At 39.1% G+C, this 24,774-nt stretch overlaps 1 protein-coding gene across 4 annotated transcripts in view; it reads left to right on the top strand.

The window, feature by feature from the left end:
* The first annotated feature begins 218 nt into the window (after window positions 1-218).
* LOC150084203 (sodium/potassium-transporting ATPase subunit beta-like) overlaps window positions 219-24,774 on the top strand; it is a 103,409-nt gene continuing 78,853 nt past the window's right edge. For 2 of the 4 annotated variants that reach the window (XM_090375098.1, XM_090375095.1), the window contains exon 1: window positions 18,660-18,829. The gene's annotated coding sequence lies outside the window, so the exon portion shown is untranslated. Of the gene's footprint in view, window positions 319-18,659; window positions 18,830-21,088; window positions 21,207-24,774 lie in introns of those variants that run through there. The other 2 variants (XM_090375097.1, XM_090375096.1) reach the window with 2 other exon arrangements.

Here is a 24,774-nt window from a genome sequence, read left to right as displayed (position 1 = left end):
GAAGAGCAATTGAAGATATGGCTAAGGAGCAGTTTGAAACTGATTCTCGTACATTTCCGTCAAAGGTGACTGGTTATTTTGTTGGGGAGCATGCGCATTGCACTTTTAATTATTGTTCTGTTGAAGTTAGTCTTACAGCTTTTCAGATCTTTTGCAGTCTTGTTGATCTCGTAATTTATTATTCACTTTTTTTGGTGTAAAATCTTCGAACTTATTTCCTAACTATTGAAATTTGTGCTTCAAAAGGAGTATTATTATCTTTTTCTTGTTCAAGTGTGAGAACGAAGGAAGTTCGAAAATTTCGTACTTGAAGCATAGGTAAGCTCGAGACATACTCCAAATATAGTATTAGATCAGTTCTTTGAATTTACTGTAAAAATGATAAAATATTTGTTAAATCAAATTAAAGTCATGTCCATAATTTCATCTTGGCATTAATATGAAAACTAAATAAGCTAATTATATTGGATGAAGTTGCAGCACGGGGAAAGACCACCCTTCGTCCTTCGTGACAGTAAAGTAGGCTAACCACTTGTCACGTGGAGAGGCCTGGATTGAAATCTCATCTGAGGTTGGAGGAATTCTTAAAGGTCTTTTGTTCATGGTTGAGAGAAAGTAGTCTTCAACCTGTTATTCCTCGTTTTAAGCAGTAGAATATACAAATAGGCCTTTGACACGCACATTTGCAAACATAATACTGTATACAATAAATCTCATGAAGTGGCCTACCATAGTAACGCACACAGGACCGTGCCTAGCTGATCAGACGCCCGATGAAAACAGTTCTTACTGCATACCTTGCAATTCGAAGTTTATTCTATTTATTTTATTTTTGTGCCACTAGCAAAAATGTGGTTAGGGTGAGCCCTCTGTTCGTCCGTATCGTGGCACGTCGCCGCCTGCACAAACTGACCAAAGTATAATATACGCCAAAATCCCCAGTGTCGATCTCAGGCGAAAGGCTTTGGGTTCCTCTTGAATTATTGTGGTTTTTCAGCTCATGGTGCATGTGTGGTTGGACGGATTCCCATTTTTGGGATGAAAAGCCCGAACCTATGCAGGTGACTAAGGAATAGTGGAATAGGATTAAAAAAAAAAAACTTTCTTCCCAAGCAACGGGAAACGAATCTTAATTTTGGTTATTGACTGGGATTCGAACCTTCGACATTTTTGCACATGATGTGGTAGAATATGGGTTGGTAACTATTGCACTAGCCATGGGGATGGGCATATTTGGTTGAAATATTAATTCCTTATGGGCCTAGCGGTTTGAACAAATGATGGTGATTGTGTTATTATTACGAGTATGATCTTGGTGTAATCGCATATTTACTTTCCAGGTGGAGGTAAGAAAAGAGAAGGCGATAAAACATGGAAAAACTTTTAATTTTTGCTTCAGATTGTCTATAAAAAGAATGTCATTTTTTGTCTTTTAAAGGCATAATAGGATTTTTGCGTAAATTCCTTAGTCTGTGCCTTCCAATATTTTGCCCCCCCCCCTCTCTCTCTCTCTCTCTCTGTCAACGAAGAACAGAGCACGTACGGGTACAGCAGGTACAGAAACATCGACACGGACATTTTATGAGTGGAAAAAAGTCCTCTGAATCCCGATTTTAGTTGTGCCATTGCAGGACCAACATATGGCGACAACAGCATGAATCAATGGACCTATCGTGCCAGGAGTATTTTCTTGGTACACGTTACGCCCCTGATATGCCAATGGGCCGATGCCTGAATACCACAGCCCAGTTGAACATTTTTGCTCACCAAGTACACCCATTTATGCTCTGATTGTGGGATGCGATCGAGTCTGCATTGGTCAAGTATCCATGTGGAAGATTTTCGGCTCCTCGTCCTAACCCTTAAGACTTGAGGCTGTTTTGAGGGGTGAAAAGTGATGCTACTCACAAGTAAGTCGGTAATAAAGTTTAGGTTAGGTTAACCCCAATAAATATTATAAGGAATTGAATTTTTAATCAATTGGGTTTTATGGAAACACTATAAAACCCAATTGATTAAAAAATAAAGTGGCCATTAGTGTACGTATTAGGTTCCTTTTTAGGAATATAGTGATACCTTGTATTGTCCATTCTGGTTTCAGAACGTTACAACGTCGTAATATTCATAAAAGTTTAGTATTTCATAAAGAGAATGATAATAATCTTTGAGTTATTAACTTTGGTTTACTCATAATTACCAATAATTAATTACTTAATGGTTTATTAATTAATAAACCATTAAGAGTAATTATTTTCACTTCACTGCACACCTCTATCAACGTAATATTCACTCCAAGTTTTGTAATACTTTTTGATCAACAGCGCGTGAAATTCAAGACGTATTTTCGGGCTCTGTTGATTGAACAATTGTACCATACTGTCAATGTGTTCGTAATATACTTTACTTACAATATTTACAATATTTCTTCCTGAATTTTAACAACTGAAATATAAGATGTGTGTAGCGTTTCTGCTGTAATTAACATATGCAAATAGTAATAATTCATGATTTTGATAAATAATATGTATTTATGATTATTTTATTATTATTATTATTATTATTATTATCAGTTTATTTAACAAACTCCTGTACAGAAATTATCTCGGAGGGTGGCTCATACATACATCCAACTAAACTTATTAGAGTGTAACATAGAATAAAATATCAGAAAATACAAAAAATAAATATAGAGGAAAAATTACATAGATACAGAAATCATACATTAATAGAAAAATTACAAAAAATTATACATACACTGGTGTTCAAAGAAAGTGCATCACCTAGGAATTTCATATTTCTAACCCTTTTTCGCAATGGTATGTTACATTAATGGCTAGCATCACAAATACTAATGCTAATGCTATATAACAAAAGATATTTATTAATAGTTAAGGCAACTCTAAGTACTATTTGACAGGTGCACTCAAAATATTCCAAAATGAGCATTTGCAATCTTTATACAACAGTTTTGGTAAACACGACAATTATGGCTGAAATGTTATCAGAAGCCCTTCAATTTACTTCAGTTTATCATTTTAAATGGAAAACAAAATGAAAAGTTCACCAGGTGCAAACTAATATTTAGTTGAATTGCCTCTGGCCCTGATGACAGCAGCACACCGTCGAGGCATTGAACAAGATCAATTTCTGAAGATAATCAACTGATAGTTCGTGGTTCCAAACACGAATTATGGCTTCCTGAAGTTCAACGAAGGGTCTTTGGTTTCTTTCTGGCAACTGCAGATTCCACACGATGATAACAGTTCTCTAGAGGATTCAGGTCCGGGCTGTTTCCTGGCCAGCTAAGAGTTGTAATGGACCATTCTTCCAACCATTTTTTTACCTGTAACAAATGTAAACACATTACTGTCGAACCTCTAATGCAGAAATGAAGCTAAAGTAACTACAGAAGTGCCTACTTACACTTTTCGCCTGATGACAAGGAGCAGAGTCCAGAAAGATGTAGTTACAAAGGGTACTAGGAAAGTTTTGCAATATGACGCAACAATGAATCACAGGAAGCTGCTTGTTGCTGCATGTTGAGACATGTTCATACGTGCATAGTAGCCGCCGCGCCAAGTCGATGGGCTCAGTTATTCATTAGTAGTGAGAGTGTAAAGTGCTTGCGATGGCATCGTGGTCACGAAATGAGATAAGGACAGTTTTGCGGTATAATTTCGTGCGTGGTTTAACCATAGACCAGTGCTTAGAAGAAATGACCCTTGCACTAGATGATGATTGTCCACATCGTACAACGATATTCAGGTGGTATAGAGAATTCCAAAGGGTAAATTTCACTCTGGAGGATTCTGAGAGGCCGGGAAGGCCACGAACGTCAGTTACGGAGGAAAACGTTACTGCTGTGAGGAAAATGCTTGACGAAAACAGGCGAGTGACCTACCAACAGATAGAGGATACTTTGGGCCTAAATGCACCAGCAATTCGTTCGATTCTGCAAGATCATTTGCATGTGAAGAAACTTTGTTCTCTCTGGGTGCCGCATCAACTGACTGAAGAGCAGATGACACGACGTGTGACTTGGTGCCGGGAGATGTTAAAAAAGTTTGATAAGGAACAATCTCGGTATGTGAACAACATCGTGACAGGTGACAAGACTTGGCTGTACTATTACGATCTGCCGACCAAGGCTCAAAACAAAGTTTGGGTCTTTGATGATGACGACACACCCGTAATTGTCAGAAAATCCCGATCTGTAAAGAAGAAAATGATAGCTGTATTTTTCAAATCGAGTGGAATTGTGGAACGTGTCGTTTTGGACACGCAGAAGACAGTCACAGCTAAGTGGTATACTGAACAATGCCTGCCTAAAGTCATTGGATCTATGAAGAACCTGCGGCCAAAGTCAAGAATGGACACCTGGTACCTCCATCGCGATAATGCTCCAGCTCACCGCGCCAAAGCCTGCACCGAATATTTGACCACGACAGGACTGAAACTTCTCGAGCACCCTCCCTACAGTCTAGACCTTGCTCCCTGCGACTTTGCACTGTTCCCGCATGTGAAAATGAAGCTAAAAGGGAGGCGGTTTTCCAGTGATGAGGACCTTATACGGGCTTGGGACAACGAGTGTGCTTTACTCCCTAGTGAAACTTGGCAGAACTGGTTTAAAGATTGGTTTCGGAGGATGGAGAGGTGTATTGAATGTAGAGGAAATTACTTTGAAAAAATTAAATAAACAAAGCTGTATTGCAAAACTTTCCTAGTACCCTTTGTACTTGGCAGGTCGAAATGGTCTCTAATGGTTGGCAGCAATTTGCCTTCCAATATAGCCAGGTATCCATTGGCATTTACGGAACCTTTTATAAACTGCAGGTGACCTACTCCGTGATATGAAATGCACGCCCATATCATTTGGCTGGTAGGAATTTCACTGTAGATAACATACAGTCTGGATGGTATTCTTCGCCCCCTTTATGGCGAATCGTTTGTCTCCCATCAGAGCCATGCAGGTTTAATTTCTTCTCATCCGAGAAAATAACTGACTTCCACTGCTCCGGTGTCCATTTGACATGCTCCTTACACCAAATTAATCGGGCCTTTTTCATTTTTTGTGTGAGAAGAGGCTTCTTCTTAGGACTACTGACTAAAAGTCCATTTTTGAAGAGGCGTCTTCTGACTGTTACTGCATTTGCTATCACCCCTGTATGTTCTTCCCATTCTCTTTTCAGCTTAGACGAAAAGGCTTTACGGTTTTTAAGACAAGCGCTTCAAAACGCGGTCCTGTTTTGGCGTAGAGCCTCGTTTGCGTCCGGTTCCTTTTTTCCTATCAGCAGAATCAGTATTCTTGAGTTTGGAAAGAAATCTACTCACTGTCGACTAATTTCAAGACACTCTATAAGCAATGTGACGGGAAGATCATCCTTTCTTACGTAAAACAACAATAGCACTCTTTCTTCATGGCGTCAACTGCACGTAACTCGCCATCCTGACACAAGCAAGGAATGACTGCAACTCTAGCAGAGCGTGCTTATATAGCTGAAAGTAACAGCTCAGCTGATGCAATATTACGTCATTACCTACGCGTGTCAATCTTATCTGATGCAATCTGTAAGAAATATTGCCATATACTTGCGTTATTCGGACGACAGTTACAATTTTAATGGGTGATGCACTTTCTTTGAACACCAGTGTAGAAAAATGAGGTAGTCATTTACACTATGAATTGATTGTGATTGTCATTCTGTTGAACAAAAAGGAATATCCTCAGTCCTATAAGAGCCTTTTGAAGACACTATAAATCGTTCATTTCAGATTTTTATAAGTTCATGAGCGTTCTTCATTATATTTGTAGTTTCGTATACAGATCCGCTGCAATGAAATTCCTGTAAGTTTTCTCATGGCAGTACCTGTCCGGGTCTATTGTGAGGACTCTAAAGAGGTCCAGAGTATTGGCAGGAAACATCCGTCCGTGTTACGGAGAGCACTACGGAGACAATGAGGGTAGTGGAGGCGGGCTCCACGGCGGGGCCTGACCACAAGATTTTCAATTTGAGAGGCATCTAAACTCCCAGTCAGAAGTTGTACTAGAGTGCAGATGTTACGTAATGTGACCATCTGAATCCACAGAGCTGTATTCAAGTTTGCATACAGTATGGATTTTGAAATTGTAACGGGTTTCCCGGCAATCTTATGCAACCAACCGGTCATCCAGTATTCCAGGCTGAGAAATTTACTAATATAAGTATTTGGGGTAGAGGACCAAATTGTAACGGGCTTCCCGGCAATTTTTTGAAGCCACCGGAGCACTCAGTATTCCATGCTGAGAAATTTCCTAATATAAGTATTTGGGGTAGAGGACCAAATTGTCGAAGCATATAAGGATGCAGGAATAATACATCTTTGGATATATTGGGTCACTAGTTGCTTGTTTCGAATTCCAGTTATTTCCTGTCTTACAGCCCATATGGTAGCAAGAGTTTTTGATCTCGTTTTTCTATTGCTCTTGTGGCGGTGTTCTCCAGTTGCACCCTAGAACACCGCCCACCAGGCAGCATCAGGACCAAATCATCCGCATAGGCTAGGGGGACAACATCTCCGAGTTCAGGGTCAAAAAGCCGTCTAAAACCAGGTTCCATAGGAGAGGACCCAGAACTGAGTGCTGTGAGCATCCTCTGAATACTTCTCTTGTTACTGAAGAATACAGTGCTCTGACTGTCACGAACCTATTCGACAGGAAGGATTTTATGACTTGGTACAGATTTGACGGTAGGTTGTCCCTCCGTAGTTGGGCCAGGACGCTTGGACACCATAAAGTGTCAAATCCCCCGGCAAAGTTTATTGCTATGACCAGAAAGTATTTCTGATCTCAGGTAGTTGCAGCATCAGTAATGTTTTCCAGAATGTTTAGGAAATGACAACATGTATCTTCATTTCTGATGTAAATTTTTACTTTTTCTTTTTCTCACTTTATTATCTGCATAGGTTTACCTTTTTCTGCACTAGACTACTTTCCCATTTTTGTCTCGTCTTTCTTCCATTTTTTTGCCTTCTTGTTTCCACTTTCTTGTTATTCTATTCAACATATATGTATATAATAAAATAAATTTTCTGTTTATACCCCGGGACAACCAAACGGTCAGAGGAGTTCACAATATAGACAGAATACAAGAAATAGCACCGTATTTAGCAGTCACGGACTTGAATCCCGGTCAATCAAGGCACGTGTACTTATGCACCCGCGGGACTGACCACTCGGCTACGGCGGCCGATTATAGTTTGGTGACCCAATGTAATGTTATGCAAAATTAGAAAAATACTGTATATGTGTATACATATTATTTTATACTCTTATAGATACTATTTTATGTGACTAATTATCTATCTACACATTAAAAAAGTTTTCCTCCTAGTGATATTTATCCGAGCCAGTGGGAGAAGAGGGCGGGGCATTTACGTCACTACAAATGTGCAGGTAAATAATTATATTGTTGTCTTCCATTGAAAGACAACTGCCTCTATAACATTCACCAGCCTAGTGCACGTGCTTCACTGTCTAATACATGACCACGCCTAGCATCATTTGATGTTCCGTTGTAATGTCAGCTGATGAAGGAACTCGATATAGTTTGTATATTTGTATATAGTTTAGTATTTTGTAAATATTTTAAATATTTGTAAAGTTTGTAAATATTTAAAATATTTGTACAGTTTGTAAATATTTAAAATATTTGTATAGTTTGTAAATATTTTAGTCCTGCTCTTTCGGATGCAACAATATTCCTCATGCATTATGGAACTCGAAGCAACAGCCCTTTTTCTAAGTGACCTATGTAAACGCAGGTAAATAATTTCATAGTGATATTTATTCCAACTTGAGAATGGTGGGGGTAGGGTAGCCAATGGGAGAAGAAGGATGCAGGTCACATGGTATGAGTGGGCGTTGCAATTACATCACAAATGCACTGGTAAATAATTACATATGTCATTTCTGCCAATTGACAGTTAAAAAATTTTATAGTTAAAACTTAAAGTGCTATTTACTCATAATTAATTTATAGCAAAGGTTCAGAGGCGAGTGCTGAACAAATTAAGCCTTTGCTGTAAGTTAATTGTAGGTAATTTCCTTATTAGATATCGATCAGTGCTTTTCGACAGGTGTGTCTTTTACGTAGAAAAGATTTGACTTACTCCGTCATACCTCTACATTTTACGTAGAAAAGTGTGTGCGGGGGTTGGCGAGCAGGGGGGGGGCGAAGGCTCCTAGTTATTATTATATCATGTATGATATTTTTATTTTGTTTTAATACTTTGTACGCGATGTATAAGATTAGATGTTTTGTGTATTAAGAGGCACAGTGAATATTTTTGAATTTGTTAAAATCTTTTGGAATACTGAGGGTAAACAGTTACTTAGAAACGGACCAACATCCTCCTAAAACAGTACATAGAAAATGTTTAAAAAAAAGGTAAAAGAAAAGGTTATTTAAAGACAGCTCTAAGTAATTGTTTCTATATGCTAATTGAAGGCCCTATAAACAGGTCAAGTTATTTGCGTCAATCTTTTTTGTGATATTATGTACCTTATCCGGGAACGGTGAAGTTGTAGTCTGGAATTTATATCTTATCAAGGATGACACACATGGTTATTTTACCGTGACTCATCTTGATCTTAAAAATGCTATCAGAAAGACATAATAATTATTACTCCAGCCCAGATGGATCTCCTCTGATAGTCTATAAAACTAATCTGTCAATTGCAAAATATTTTGGGAAAGCTATTTGGTTTGTATCTGCACTTCACTTTATATTCTACTCAACTTTATACTCAATTCATAAATGTGGATAGAAAAGACTCTTTAATTACAATCCTGTAGAGGCTGACTCTTGTTGTTTCTGTTTTTGTACCAGACCACTTAGGTTATGAGGCGTCAGCGTATTCTGTATGTTGTTGTTGTTATTTGGTTTTTAGGAGCATTAGCAACTAAGGTCATATTGCTCCGGGAATATGAATCCTCCGTATTTGGTGGTGGCGGGCTCGAACCCAGGTCTAATCAAGAAGCGTGTGTTACGCACTGCTCCTCCTTCCCACCTGGCTACGGAGGCGTCCCGTATTCTGTAATATTTTTCTGGATGGCAAGACAGAATTTCCAGAAGAATAAACCGTACAACCCTCGCATGAGGCTGACTAACTCGACTACTATGTGAAAAAAAAAAAAAAAAACATAAAAACTTCTCGCCCTGACAGGATTTGAACACGAGCCGGTAGAACAGCAATCATAACTGCTATGTTACCACAGCGAAGATGGGCTGGCAGATGTTATGGGTAACGTAAGTGGATGCGAATACGCGCGCACAACAAAAAAATGCACGGCCCATTGCAGGGCCGGTCCTAAAGTTCAGGGAACCCGAATGAAGTAATTAAAGTTTGGTCCATCTACTCCTCCTTGCCAGGACAGAGGATGGGCCGTTTTGGAAACTCTTCTGGTCCCTCGTGGCCACAATGGAGTATAAGCAGAATTATTTTTATTTAAATAAATATGATAGTTAAACTCTTTGACGTACTAAATAATATATACTCTATTTATTGATTGTTTCTTAATTGTAAAACAACGTAGGCTCGCCAAACAAAATTCTGAAATTACAGTATGGTCTAGAAAATGTAGTTCCAAAGTAGTACGGATCTCATGCATGCTCGCTTCACCTGAGTAGAGCCATTTTTGTAAAACAAATTTTTGATTTCGTTCTGTATAGAACATTTTTTTTTTTTTTCGTTTTTTCATTTATACGAAAGACGAAGAATTAAAGTAGACATGTATAGTATCTTATGTGGGACGGCACCTGAACGTCAGTTCAATTCCGCCTTTGTAACGATTACAGAGCACTGTAGGCTAGAAATGTGTGTAATATTATGTTTGTGCAGTGTGTATATACAGCGAAAGTATATACACTGTTAACCAAGTTCCGTCAGTTGGCAGTGTACTGACAGGGTATACATGAAATCCAGAAAGAGGCTGAATCCAGTTTCCATGCTCTCAGTGGCATCCTAATCAACAGAAACCTGTTTTTGAGGAAAGAGACAAAATTAACACTGCGACTTTTCCCATGTTTGTGAGGGAGGGACAGTTTCTTCTTTGCGTACAGACGTTTAAATAGTCGCTATTGGACTGCGCAGTGAAACATAAAAAATCCCATCTGGGATTTTTCACGTTTTGTTATCATAAACAGGTTTGTTCAGAGGCAGATCTTAGGGCAGTGTGTTGTGGAACGTTGGAATGAGTTGTCTGCAAGGGGTATCCGAAAGGTGGAGTTTGGTAAATTTTCGTATTCTAGTCCTGCTATCACTGTGAAACAGCAGGCACCGAGATTCGTCAGACCAGGCAACATTTTTCTAATCCTCCACAGTTCAATATTAGTGTTTTTGTTCCTGCGCTCAAGAGCAGTAGTATTAGTGATCCTGATCTCACTGTAATCATAAATAAATTTTCTGTTTATACTCCGGAACGACCAAAATAGACAGAATACAAGAAACAGCATCGTATTTAGCAGTCACGGACTTGAATCCCGGTCAATCAAGGCACGTGTACTTATGCACTCGCGCGTTGACCACTCGGCTACGGCAGCCATCTTGTTTTCTGCTGACAGGATTTGAACATGGTTCGGTGGTCGGCTGTGATACCCTATCCATGACAAGGTACTAGGAGTCATGCATTCTGAAATGCCTCTTTGGTTACCGCTATTGTACTGGGTTGTTATTTGATTGCCTGTAGGCTTTCTATTACTCTTCAGTCTTTTCAACCCCAATTCGCCTCTCGCATTAACGATCTGTATGCGACTACAGGATTTAATCATGAATTGTGTTCCACAATTTATGATTAAATGTTTGAGCACCTATATATCATCAATCCGCTTCTCTCGATGTATAATAGATGTCTCACCCATCGTTATTTTCCACTCCTATGGAACATGTATGGAATTCATCTTACCTCAAAGAACCGATTTTCCACGCATTTCGGCGCCTCCGTAGCCAGGTGGGAAGGAGTAGCAGTGGGTAGCACACGCTTCTTGATTAGACCGGGGTTCGAGCCCGTTCCCACCAAATACGAAGGATGTGGAAAAGTCAGGGAATGACCACCGCATATTCCCGGAGCAATATGGCCTTAGTTGTTAATGCTCCTAAAAACCAAATAACACCAGCAAAAGTCCACGCATTTCAATCAGTTTAGCTCGGTCTTCGTTGCCTCCAATCTTTTAAAAATACTTGAAAAGTCCTTGCTACGTATAATTACTCACCAAATCTTTCTGAAGAAATCGCCCTAGATGCACTACCTCATTCCTGGAAAATCATCATTCACTAACTTGGCAGCTGCTACCGAACTGATGTTGTCGGCATAAGAATAAAGAGCCAAGATTGCGATCACGTACTGGATATTAGTGCAGCCTTTGACGCCGTGTCGATTTCCGCCTTCCTCCTTCTACTCAAAAACCAACTTCACATCCGAGGTGATATGCTCTGCTTTATTGAATCTCTGCTCTGAAAAAGAACACCTTTTGCATCGGCATCATCGAGCCCTTCCTTGCAACAGTCCTACTGGAGTGCCGCAGAGGAGCGTCTTGTTTGGTGTCCTGTTCATCGCTATCATCGTGACTTATATTTCTTCCAGGGACGGCCTATTGTGCTATGGCGATGTTCTCAAACTGCTGACACAAATCAATCCAGGTGACAACACAGTACAGTTTTCAAATAAGACCAATTCATAACCCGGAGTCCTAGAATTGCACTCAGCAGGATTCGACCCTCAAATAAATCCAGAGTAGTCCGCACAAGTAATATATTCCCTAAAACCTGTGTTTACACGACTGAATATTTCGCTCGGAAGGGTCGCAGTATGAAATGTGCTCCTCTACACTGATTTGGGAGTTATATTTGACCGTAGGATGTTATTCAACAGCCAGATTGGTAGAATCAGTGCTAAATTTGCTTGTGTCAGGTGGATTTCAAAGCAACAGTTGCTATATGTTCGAGATCCGCCATTTTTAAGAGATTCTTCATTACCACAGTCCACCCCGCCATTCTCTACGGAACAGAAATATGGGCCTCAGCCGCACTTACCAACCTTAAGTACGTGTACTGATTGTTACTGATTGTTGAAATGGACTAATGCCAAGCTTCATCTTCCTACTGTCACTGCAACAACCGCCATGGCACAAGCGTTATGGATCGGAAGAATGAAGTCCTTGATCATTGAAAGGAGGCTATGTTTTATGGCCAAACTACTCACCAACGAGATATCATCTCCCAATTGGGACTCCTGCTCCTGAAGGATCCCCCAGCTCTGTCTAAGAGCTGGGGGGGGGGGGTTATGAATGCTCTACAAGTTCCGCATTAGTGAAGTGCTACAAGAGGATCATCAATTCGATGTCTTCCTCTGGTTGCTGTCCTGAATATGAATTGGGATCACCACACGCTACAATGTGGATCTTTAAGCTTGCCGCCCAGTCAGCTAGGAAACTGTTCATTGTATGAACAACAAGATTTTTTTTTTTTTTTTTTTTTTTATGAGAACCCCAAACACGAGAGGTATTAGAACCTATAGTACTTAGTACCGTGCTTGGGTTGGAGGATGAGAAGACGAAAGAAGATATTTGTTGATATTGGACTTGAACTTCTGTAGATTGTAATTTTCAGGAAATACGTATGAAGGAAGGTTGTTCCAGAAAACGGCAGTTGAATGAATAAATGAGGAAGATGAAAAGTTGGTTCTGTGGGTTTGAAGTTGGACAGTAAATGGATGTTGGCTGGTGGCAGCACGTGTTTGGACTGTTTTGAAAGAGAGAGCAGGAATTATAGAAGCCAATTCAGAAGAACAGTGCCCATGGAAGTATCTGTAGAAGAGGCATGCAGCAGAAACAGTGCGTCTATGAGAAAGCGAGTGGAGAGACTCTGTTAGAGATGAATCATTAATTAACCTAACTGCCCTCTTCTGAATGGAATCAAGAAGCCTGAGAGAGGTTTTGGGGGCACCACCCCAGATGTGGGAACAATATTCCATGGCAGGGCGGATTTGCGATTTATACAGAGTGAGCAGCTGTTTGGAAGAAAAGTAACGCAGAGAGCGAAAGAGAAAACCAAGTTTTTTAGATGCAGAGGAAGCAATATTTGTAATGTGCTTGTGCCAAGAGAGATTAGAAGTCAGGGTAATCCCCAAAAGAGATATATCATTTTGCCTAGAAATCGGAGTATCACTAAAGATAAGCATAGGAGCAGAAGAATCATCCTTTCTTGCGAGATATAAGACAAGACTGAGTTTTAGAAGGGTTGAAATCAACTAAGTTGTCTTTGCCCCACTGGAGAATTACCGGAAGATCGGCATTTAAGGAATTGGTAGCAGATTTTCGAGAAGTTGAAGCTGATTGAGCAGGACAAGGTTTCTCAAAATGGAAAGTGGAATGCAATGTGCTATCATCGGCAAAACTATGGATAGGATTTCCAGTCAATGGAAGAAGGTCATTAATATACAAGAGGAAAAGAGTGGGGGAAAGAACTGAACCTTGGGGGACACCGGCATTAGTGGAGAAGTTAGAAGACAGAGGGCCATCTACCTTCACCCGCAGGGAGCGATCAGAGAGAAAACTGGATAACCAATTACTAAAAACAGTTGACAAACTATAAGATGGAAGCTTGTTTAGAAGACCTTTATGCCAAACACGATCGAAAGCCTTTGAGATGTCAAGATTGAATTAGTCCATAAATGGGTAACATAAGCCAGAATATCACCAGAGGATCGACACTGACGGAATCCATACTGGCGATCGTTGATCAGACGGAAGGTTTCTAGGTAGTTTAAGAGTTGACGGTTAATTGATTTCTCCATTACTTTAGAAAGAGTAGAAGTAATTGCAATGAGACGATAATTGGATGGGAGGGATTTGTCAACCTTTTTAGGAACTGGCTGGATATGAGCAAATTTCCAAGCAGAAGGAAAAACCCCTTTGGAATAAGAAAGTGAAAAAAGGCGGCAAAAAATAGGAGTAAGTTCAGGAGCACAGGTTTTGAGAACAAGTGGAGAAATACCATCAGGACCTGGAGCTTTCTTAGCATCAAAATTCATCAAAATCCTTCTGATATCCTTTTGACAGAAGACCACAGGAAACATTGAATGGAGCGTGTTGGGAATAGTGGGAGGTGTTTTACCAAGATCATTAATACATGAGCTGGAAGAAAAATGGGATGCTAGAAGGTCAGCTTTATCCTTGGCTGAAGTGACAACAGAATTTGGTTTGGACAGAGGTGGGAGCAGAGATGGGCAAAAGTTGCGGCCAATAGCTTTGGCAAGACACCAGAATGCTCGGCTACCATTAGGGAAAAAAGCAAGTTTTCTACTCTTAGCCTGTTCAAACTCTAGTTTGGACTGGTTAATAACTGCTTTACAATTGTTGCGAGCTTTGGTGTAAGCAGAAAATGAAACTGAAGAATTAGAAACAAGCCAATTACGATATGCAACATTCTTCTCTTGAACAGCCTTAGCATATTTGTTGGAAAACCAAGGTTTAGATAAAGGACGAGGTTTTAAAGTGGAGTGTGGGATAAAGGATTCCATTCCTACAAGAATAATTTCACTGATACGATCTGAGCAAACTTTGACATCAGAAGTTTTGAAACAGTAATCCGACCAAGGAAAAGAAGAAAAGAAGCCTCGCAGGTCATCCCATTTTGCATTCTTGTAATGCCAAACAATACGAGGTTGGGAATAGCCATGAGATAAAGGTTCCATTGGAGAAGAGACAATCACCAAGTTGTGATCTGAAGTGCCTAAAGGACCTCTCACTTCGACCGTGTACTTAGAAGGGTTGTTTGTGAGAAAAAGATCAAGCGTATTGGCTGTATGATTAGAATTGTCCGGTATTCTTGTAGGTAAATGAACAATCTGTGCTAGGTCATTAGTAATTGCAAAAGCCTCAGCATCTCGACCTGCTGGGTCGGTGTGACTAGAAAACGGAAGCCAGTTGGAGTTGTGAACATTAAAATCAACAAGGAAAATTACCTCACTGTTAGGAAAGTTGGACTGGAGAAAGTCAAGTTGCAAAGAGAGGAAGTCAAAGAGCTCCAAGTGATTAGTGGAGTTGGGAGAACGGTAGAGAACAGATGAATTTGACACAATGAGGTAGAGAGAGAGATTTTAAGCCAGAGAAGATCAAAGAGAGGAGATTCCAAATTGCCAAGTCTCTTACAGGGAATATCAGAAAAGACATATGCACAAGTACCACCTTTGAGGCGAAAGGAATCATACAGCGAATAATTTGGGCATCTGAGATGAGCAGTGGTTGAATCAACCGATAACTGAGATTCTGTCAGAAAAATACATGGGGTTTGGCAGACTGCAAGTGGAAATGGACATCGTGAGATTAGAATTGAGACCAGGTATATTTGTGAAATGAATTAGGAAGTGCTTGGGAGGTTTAGATCTGTTGGAAGATAAGCTTGCTCTATTCGTTTGACAATTCATGGTGTATTCAATAGTTTGACGTGGTTACGTGGTAATACGTAACAAATACAAAAATACGTAACAGAAGCTTGTTTTACTGTGGTAAAACAAACTTCTGTTTATTCGTGGTCATCTAACATGATGTTTATCTAACATGACCACGCGGTACCATTCTTGATTTCCATATGTAACGTATTTATTTAAATAAACTAAATACAACAAAGCATTATATTTTAAGAGTTTACGATTCTATATCAATATAATATCGGTGTAGATACACCATAGACAACTCTTAAAGAAAAACTACGATCGTAGTGTGAAAAGCACCCACTGATGAAAAGCCAACTAGCTTTGAAACAAACGGTGCCAGCTAGGTGGTGGTGCCCACTGAGAATAAGTGACAATAGTCTTCTCTATTAGTGAAGTGTTATTTATTCGTGGTAGTGCAATACATGGTAACTCGTTGTGAAGGACGAGCACAATATGAGATACAGATGAAATGATGTCTTTCACACTGCGATCGTAGTTTTTCTACGATTATTGCGTTACTATATTATATAGATATAGTAACGTATTTGTGTATTTATAGCTGAGGAAGAGACACACACAGAGTCGAAAGCTTCTGTAAGTATTTTGTTTTATTTTATCAAAAGAAGCGAACGCAGAGAGCAGGGGGCGACGCCCCCTAGTAATTATTATTATTAGGGGAAATAATATAACAACGACAACAATAATAATAATAATTTTAAAAAAAAACTGATATAAAGACTATATCCAGGTGCACTGGACATGTGTTTCGTACAAGTAGGCTGACAGGAGCGTGAGTGGTCGTAGTGTATGTGTTGTCACTTTTGTCTGACAGGCGCTTACCCCTCCCAACTTGACTTTTCTAGGTTCGGGTAGCTCGCCTGGGAAACTTTCCCGCTCCTGCTGACTCCATGTTGTTTTCCTTAGGCAGCATGGCGTGGAACGCTGAAACTGGTTTGGCCATTATGGGATATCACATTCTTGCCGAACGGCCTAGATGGCAACTGCACCCCTCCCCTATCTACGGCACCCTTGCCCTAAGACGTCTCCCCTGTGGAGGGTGAGTTGCTCTACAGGGGTGCCCCTCCCCCTTTAACTTCCTGATTCCTGTGGCAGTCTTTTTATCCTCCACCTTCTTTCCACAACTTGCACTGTTTCTCCCGTACTCCTTTCCAACAAAAACTTCTGTTTTTTTTTAGGGGACCTCCCTGGCAATTTGATAAAGAAAAAAGTTTCGTCCTGCGTTCTTTATAAAAAGCTTAAAAGAGTTATTGCTAGACTTATCAATAAATGGAATGATATGAGCCCAGTTATATCACTGCTATGATGTTGAATTCTGAGATTTAACTGAAAGTTCTCTTAATTCTTATATATCCAGTGTCTTATTTGTTGGCTTCTATATATTTAAGGCTAAGTTAGTTAATGTACGTAGTGTGTCGCATTTCAGGCACGTTCGATTTTTTTTTTTCTTCTTTTTTGTGATTGATAGAAGTGAAAAGACTAAAAGGGTTTTAGGGCTAAAAGCCTCAGACCTTTAGATTTGTTCGATTAGAAGTGAAAAGTAAATACTGTATAGTTATCTTCCTATCGACACCACGTTCATGAGTTTTAAATAACAATACATGCGAAGCATGCACGGACTGGATAAAGCTAACAATACTACATTAAAACTACATTCAATCTATGAATTTCTTTTTTATATGAAATTGTATGGAAAAAAAGAAATAATAAGTGATGGATTTCTCTTTGTCCCATTTTAATGAAATATTTGGAGTGGCTTGACAAATCTTTCTAAAAGAACTAACTATAAAATTTCATCAAAATCTGGCCTCTGGGAGTCGAGTTTTTACATGCAGACGGACGGACGGGCGGACATGGCGAAGACAGTAGGCTCACGTGCATGTACGAACGCGCCTGAAAACCGGCAGAATACGTTTTGGAAATAATTGATTTAAAAGTAGTGCAATACCACGTAACTTTTGGAAAAACAGCGTTTCCTAATAGTTTAAGCTTTGCAGGCCGAAAGAAACAAAAATACAAGAAATCTTGCTTTTCATTATTTCAACTAGGTCTAATAGTTTTATAATTTTCTTTGGGGGGAGGGGAAACATTTATGACGTAAATAATCTTCCCATGATGACACGAGACCAGTGTAGTTGCCAATGGCAAGAATTTATTCCTATTGCGTCAGTGACGTATGAGATATTTGTAGTAGTGATAATATTTTACTGAAAAAAAAAAAAAAAAAAACACGATGTTTTGAAATTTCTGAGTAGGATTTGAGACAAGTATAAATAATCACTAAATCCCGTTTTGTGTAATCCCACAAAATCCGTTAATGCCTGTCAAGGTAGTAAGTAACTTCTGTAATGGTTTAGTGTGGCACTGAAGTCATATATAATGGTAAAATTTGATGTTAATATAAAATATTCTTCCAAAAAAATTAAAAAAAGGAGAGGAGACATTCGAATTAGTCAATAGGATGTGCTTTCGATAAGCTTCGTTACCCAACTAATGGCTAAAATACCGAAGTTCTTTGAAAAGCTACATATTTCGATATTTAAAGAGCCACCATTTCCTGTATAAAATGCAAATTTATTTCCAAACCTCCGAATGCTCGCCGGTATTTATCGTGCAAACTACGTATAAACACTTCAGCTTGGTTTCCCAACTTTAGCAATCCCTTTGTGCCGTTCTACAGAGCTGACAGACCGTTAAATAACCAACCTAAACACGATTGGAATGTCTAAGAGGGGAGAAGAAATGATGGGGGGGAGAATTGTTTCCATACTTCGTTTGCATCATAAACCACTTATGACGTTATCTTTTCATTTCAGTCCCACCAACCCTCCAGTATTTCTCTATTATTAAATTACCTGTAAATGATGGATTTAGTTTCGCGGTCATGAACGCTTATTAAACAGTTTCGTTGCCAAAAAAAAAAAAACCTAAAAAGCTAGACCGGTAGCAGCTTATTAGTAGACACGTAACACCCATATGAGTGACAAATTATCCTCCTGGAATGTCAGCTATGAAGTTAGCTTCAATCATTAAAGCTTTCTGTTATTGTAATGTTATATTCCGAATCTCTCAACAAACTGTTTCACTTCCTCGAAACTTGAAGGCAGCTGCGGTTACAAGCTGATTGACGTCTGACACCATTTTCACCAAGCGCGCGCGCGTGAACTGATGCGCTGAAGCGTGCAGACGTCTAAACTACAGTGCTATGTGAAACAGTGATACATATGTACAGAATATGCCTTTTCGATGTTGTTAATTGAAAACACTGAGGAGTACAGCAGAGACACCTGGTGATATATACGGTATTACTGTATAAAATTTACAATTTTCGTCCAAACGTAAGTAGCTCCGTGTACGATGTACATTATTTAAAAATTACTCTGATCTCGTATTTTAGAAAAAATTTATTCGACATTTTTAGTTACTGATAACTTATGTAACAAAAACATTTTGTATTAATGAAAATTTCATTTAAAGGGTAAAATAGAATCCTCAACTTATATTAGAAGTGAATAAAATGCATTAAGGGCTTATGCCTTAGGCTTCAAGAGAATTATAGACTACGTACAAGTTAGTGCAAATGCATCATATAAGTACACAGCTAAACTCTGAATTAGCAAATTTATGCAAAGGCGGCATCATTTAAGTTGTATCTCATATTGTGAATACCTTCACACACTACTTTGAATAAATAACGCTTCACAACTTGATGAAGCTTTACCTATTCGAAGTAGTGCAATATCATGGCAACTCGTTGCGAAAGTATTCACAATATGAGATACAATTTAAATGATAGTTAGCTTAGTATAGTATAGTATATATATTATCAATTAATCTGCTCAATTGATGCTGACTATTGTTTATTTAAAGGTCGAAAATAAAACGTGGGTATAATAGTGTTCTTATTCCACATAGATCACTATTTTGTTTTTTTTTTCTAATTGAGCGGTGGTCTTTTTTGTCACTAGTATTTCGCAGCTCCTTGTTCGATATTCTGTTCTTTCACTGTTTTCTAGCTTCCCGTATTCATGGTAAACGTTAATCCAGTGGTTTTTGACCTTTTTTTAATAACGGCACCCCTAAGTAATTTATTTTATTTTGTAGTATCCCTACTGCCGGTTAGATCCGATTCTCTCTCTGTATATTATATATCTAATATTAAAAGAATATGTTATATGATAGTTATTAAAATAATATAACTACAAACAAAATTAGAATACAAATTACACACTTATATATATAATTTTATTATTTATATAGAGGTACTAAATAAACATCAGTTATAGATCACCACAAAATTAAAAAGATACCGTACACCTTTTTATAATGAAATAAATATATATATTTATAAGTTTAAGTAATTTAAACCCAAATTACGTGACACCCCTGGAATGTTGTTGCGTCACCCCAGTTGAAAACCACTGTGTAATCAATTACGATAACGTTACAGATAGACTGGTAAGCATTTATTTGTGAAGTTGTATCTATTTGCGATATTTCCGGTAATTGACAGGAGTAACTGAAACTAAACCCTGCTGGTTTAGTTTCAATTTACGCCTGTTGGTGGTATGTTATTACTTAAAATATATATAAAATAAAATAACACAATAAATAATGCAAAACAAAATAAAGTCATGCTAATAAACCAATAATAATAACTAATAAAAATAATTAAGAAATCCTTGTGTAGTATTTTAAAAGCACTTTCCCTTTAATATTTTTTCCCTAGTGAAACCTGGGTCGGAAGAGGGGAAATATGTATGACTTCGGGTGACACTCGCTCACTCCGTTTCTTCCTTCCCACCCTCTAAGCACGCTGGAATTTAAACGTTGATCAAGCATATTATCAATAAAAAAATTAACTAACTCCTTCCGGGATTTGAATTGTTATGCAAAGTGAAGTAGGCCTATCGTTGGTATGTAATCCGGAAATGGTGTGTCGGTATTATATATCAGTTTTTATTTCTTAGTTTGACCAATTTTAAACTCTAAAATTTACTAGTAATTTAATGCCTATAGAAATAAAACTGCATACAACTATTTACGAAACCCCATTTCAGATATTTAAATATTGTAAAAACTGTCATTTTAGCAAAAATTGGAACACTTTATCTACGCATAACATTATTATTAGAAGCTATTACACGCTGGTAACCACAAGACAAGTACGAGGTAAACGTGTCTTGTGAAATTTTTCAGCAATGTATGTCACGAGAAAGACAGGCAGGAAAAGCCAGGTGTGTGGTATTTGCAAGATTATCATCAAAATGTTTTGTCGTTGCCAGAGAAGGACAAGAATTTATTTATAGCCCAAGTTGTATATCTTCTAGCGTTAAGCAGTCATCGGGTGATCAAAGGTAAATTAGATATTATTTGCGGTGACGAAAGGGGCCATGGGGAAATGACAGATAACATACAAGGATTTCTGGACTACTGCTTCTAACGATAAAACTCATGGCTTTGGGTTGGGTCCATAGGTTTGGGACAACTCTGATGTAACCTTTGTCATAATCCTCTGCAGCTCATAGGAATGACGTAGAGAAAATTTTAAATACTGTGCTTTAGTTCTGACGGATTTTTGTATCACTGATATTCCCTTTATCGCCATAGGATTCTTCCAGCATGTCAGAGTTTGTTTGAGCAGAGAAGTGCATCATTACATCTCACGCCACAGTGAGGAAATAATTCGGGGGATTTACTAAACTTTCATTGCCCGTAAGTGTTTTTATTATATTTTTGCTGCTGTTCACAATTAGAAGTAATGCAATGTTTATGCATGGGCATATCATCCGAATATTCAGCGGATACGGTACATCTGGCCCACTGAATCCAGAGTACCTACCAGTGTATGTAGATTGATTTCATAGACATAGGACTTAGTCCTCTCCCGCCAAAAAAACTGGAGGATAAGAATTAATAAAATTAAGATTGGTATAAGTTAATCCAAACTCAGAAACGGCTCTAGCGTTTGTTGCGCCTGAGGCAAAACCTTGTCATGGCGCCTAATTCATATCGTGTCTTTACACACACAAATATATATATGTGTGTGTGTAAAGTGGAGTAGCGCATCTAGCAGCGCCTGTGGCAAGTGCCTCGCTTGCGTACCCCTAGAGCCAGGCCTGTAAACTGATACATATTTATATTTGTTCATAGCATATTGTACTACGTAAGTGACGTTTGGGTGAAGGGTTCAGATTGATGAGATGGAATTATATTATAATTCCATCTCATCTCGTGAATGAACTGTTCTAGACGATATCTGATAGAATTATAATATAATTCCATCAAATATCGTCTAGAACAGTTCAGTTTCTCTTTAGCTTGTTTAGAACATTATTTGGAACTAGTTGCAAAACATACATAGAGAAAATCAAAGTCATTTGACTTTGATTTTCTCTATGAGTGGGGCTATTCTGACGTTACCCTCATACATGACAATCATAGAGGCAGAACTAGGATGGGACAAATGGAATCTTTTACCCCGGGATGGGGTTTTGGCTCAGCTCTGTGGGCCAAAATCATAATTTGTTAAAAGGCAGCCCACGCTGTAGTACAGTGGATATAATCACTGCCCTTCCAACACAGGATGAAAAGGATCCGTCAACGCCAGGAATTTTTATGGAGCTTTTCACAATGGTTCAGTTGATCGGTACCAGGTGAGGGTTCATGTTTTCTTCAATCAGAAATTCCAGTTTTTCGCCCAGCAGGCAAATCACCAAAGCAACTAAGGCTATGAGGGGAAATATACTTTCCACTCATAGCCTTAGTTGCTTTGGTGCTTAACACACTTAACATAAACTTATCCTGGAAATGCAGCAAAGAGGTGAATCGCTTTTAGTTACAAAAGAAACTACGCATGCCTTCTTTTATAATTTTCTACTTGTAATAAATATCTGAATAACATTTTATATACTATATTAATAGTATGTACATGTTATGTATGTTTATTTTTTTTTTTTTTAAATTATAAGTACAGTGTATTTGTATCAGTACAAGCCAACAATGACATACCTTTTTCTCGGCCTGCGCGCCAAAATTAAGATGGAAACAAGTTAAGAAATGTACGCAGTGCTTTACCTTTCAGGCGCGTTCGATTATTTTTTTTTCTTTCTTTAAATTTATTTACTTTTTTTTTCTTTTTTTGTGATTGATAGAAGTGAAAAGTAAATATAGTTCTCTTCTTATAAATTAATTACTCTGATTATAACTTTGTAGCACTATTGATAAAACTACAGTTTTACATTCTCTAAACTAATATATATATATATATATTAAGTCTCTATAGGCGCCTCCGTAGCCAGGTGGGAAGGAGCAGCAGTGCCCAGCACACGCTTCTTGATTAGACCGGGGTTCGAGCCCGTCACCACCAAATACGGAGGATGCGGGAAGGTCAGGGAATGGCCATCGCATATCCCGGAGCAATATGGCCTTAGTTGCTAATGCTCCTAAAATCCAAATAACAAACAAACAAGTCTCTATATAAACTGAGTTGGCTTTGCATTAGCAACATCCCCTTGTATAGTAATGGACTGGTCTGTGAAGCTGGTGAAGGCTCAAAGTCGGGAAAGTCTGATAGAAGGTTGTAGTTCGCACACGTGGCGATCAGTTTTTGAGTATTTACGAGGAAGAATGGGTCAGTGTCGAAATCTTTCTGAATTTGTACGCGGAATGATTGTGGGGGCGAGACATCGGGCAACGTGGTTAAATGCTCCCGTCCTGTGGTATTATCACAGGTTTACCGTGGCTGGCTCAACAGCGGTCCAACAACCAGCCAAAGGTCGTACGTGGCACAACCACGTACGACCGCCTTGAGTACTGCGTACAGGTCTGGAGGCCTCATTTTAGGAAGGATGTAGATTTACTTGAGCGTGTACAGAGAAGGGCAACAAGATTGGTGAGGGGAATGAAGGGATCCTCTTATCAAGAGAGGCTTAAGTTCTGCAAATTGCAGTGGCTGGAGACTAGGCACCTGCGCGGTGATCTGATTGAGGTGTATAAGGCCTTGAATGGGTTGAGCACGCTGAATTCTGATGGGATCCTTCCACTTGTTCAGATTACGAACCTAAGGCGGCATAAATTCAAATTAAGAAAGGACAGACGTAGAATAGATGTGCGGAAATTTGCCTTTAGCCAGCGGGTGGTTAATTGCTGGAATAAACTTCCATCTGTCGTTGTGGAAGTTGATAGGTTGAATAAATTTAAGGAGGAACTGGACAGGCATTTGGAGGGAATGGTGTGATTTTTATTATTATTATTTTTTTTTTTTTGGCTGATGCTGCATAAGCTCATACACTTGCTTTCTTGCATCACATGCCACTACTACTACTATGTCTCGCCTCGTAACGCAGCACAGTGACTCAGTTAACCACTTCGTACAACGTAGGAACAGCAAGGTTAATATCCACATGGAATAGTGTATATTGACTAGCAGCCCCTAAGGGCCCCCCCCCAACTTCGCAATCTGACCTTTATAGTGCTGTATGCTTCACCCTGTGACGAATACAGCACTATAAAGATCAGGTGTGTATGTAATGTGTGGTTAGTATAACGTTGGGGTGTGTTGTTCATCTGGGCATTTAGCCTAGGGGCCCATAGAATATCAGTGACCACCCTTGTTACTGTCCATCGTCACGGCGAACTGGGTAAGTTAAGCTTGTGGTTCTTTGGGCTTTCTGGGAGGACCCAAGTAAAAAGAAAAAAGGTTTTATTGAAGTAGAGCAGAGAGATAGTAGTTGGGGAATAGGTGAAGAAGAAAGCAGTGGACGAGAGGAAGAGGCATCCACCAGAGAAATCCATATGGACTATGTGCGGAACAATAGCTCGTATACTCGATGGCACTCTACGGCTGTCAAGCTATCCATGCTCACTGTGAGACAAAAAACTACACCTTGCATGGGCACATCAGCACTTACACTGGACCACCGACATTTGGAAATCTGTCTCCTGGTCTGATGAATCCCATTTCCGACTCTGATGAGCTGAATTTGGAGAAAGCAACATGAGTCCGTACCGCCTAGATGCTCTGTTGGTGTTCGGCAGGCTGGAGACAGTGGTGTTATGATTTGGGGACTGTTTTCGTGGCATGCCCTTGTTCCACTGATTCGTTCTCATCATCAGCCATTTTCACTGCAGGATGAAGGCCTCTCCAGCAACTTTCCAGTTCCTCCTGTTTTGTGCAATAGCCATCCATTTATCGCCCACGAACTCTTAACTTTCATCTGTCCATCTCCGCTGTTGTCTTCCAGGTTTTGTTTTAGCTCCACTCGGGTACCATCTGTTATTT

Source organism: Mastigoproctus giganteus, chromosome 6, assembly GCF_048544385.1.
Source record: "Mastigoproctus giganteus isolate SK-2022 chromosome 6, ASM4854438v1, whole genome shotgun sequence".
Lineage (NCBI taxonomy): Eukaryota > Metazoa > Arthropoda > Arachnida > Uropygi > Thelyphonidae > Mastigoproctus > Mastigoproctus giganteus.
This window is presented reverse-complemented; position numbering and strand designations above follow the sequence as displayed.